The 933-nt window shown below is 48.1% G+C and overlaps 1 non-coding gene across 1 annotated transcript; it reads left to right on the plus strand.

Annotated features, from left to right (window-relative positions):
- Positions 1-398: 398 nt before the first annotated feature.
- On the plus strand, positions 399-585 carry LOC142568010 (U2 spliceosomal RNA). The gene has a single exon (XR_012825338.1). It is a non-coding gene; the product is annotated as a U2 spliceosomal RNA (small nuclear RNA).
- Positions 586-933: the final 348 nt, after the last annotated feature.

Genomic DNA, 933 nt, shown 5'->3' on the forward strand with positions numbered 1-933 from the left:
ACAAAAATAAGATCTCTTTGTCTCGCAATAATGAATATGCAATGTACCCGATGTTCATATACCTGCCAGAGCTTTAGTTGAGTGTCACGTTGTCCACGACCAGCGTACCTGCGGGCAAAAATCATGAGCCATTCCGCTCTGTGAAGGTGGATGATCAGCAAAGCTGTGTAGCATACGACACAGCGGTTAAACACAATTTTGAACAACGGTGCTGACTCATTTACCATGATTTTTATATACATTCGCATGGACGACGGGAACGTCGCCCCGAGAACCTGGAGGAAACTAGACACGCATGACGTTTCGACGGGACCGCCACCCCGGGAGAGGGAAGGAAAGGAAAGGAGATACGGAAGCGCTTCAAACGCCGACAAGGAGAGGGCGGTGCGAACGTAGACATGGCCGACGCGGGTCTATGTGTAGCATCTGTTCTTACCAACTTAATATCTGAAACGGGTTGTATTTGTACCCAAGATGTTAAATTTAATTTTGAAAGTTGCCCGAGTACTTGAAGCCTGCTTCACCTCCGCCGCGGGTCCGCCCTGTATTGCACTTTGCACTATCTTCGGGATCGGCCCACGATTTTTGCTAGGCGGACATCCATACGCTGGAAACTAGCCATACATAGCTTCACTGTAAAACACTGTCATGGCTTGCACACATCAAGCCGCTTCGCAAGTTATTTCTATTGTAATGATGATATTCTTTATTTGGCTCTATAAAGACACTTGCCCGGCCGTGAAAGGGCTGCGACGAAGTCAAGGCTTCGACAGGCGATGCGTTTGCGTGTGTGAAGCACTATGTAACACCTACTGATTCAACAACTCGATGCGTTTGCGCTGCTAGAAAGTGCGTACGTGCATACCTGCGTGTAGTCAATCGGCTGCCATGTGTCGAGCTTGTGAATCTTAATACCTGCATAATATCAGCACC

Source organism: Dermacentor variabilis, chromosome 1 (genome assembly GCF_050947875.1).
Source record: "Dermacentor variabilis isolate Ectoservices chromosome 1, ASM5094787v1, whole genome shotgun sequence".
Lineage (NCBI taxonomy): Eukaryota > Metazoa > Arthropoda > Arachnida > Ixodida > Ixodidae > Dermacentor > Dermacentor variabilis.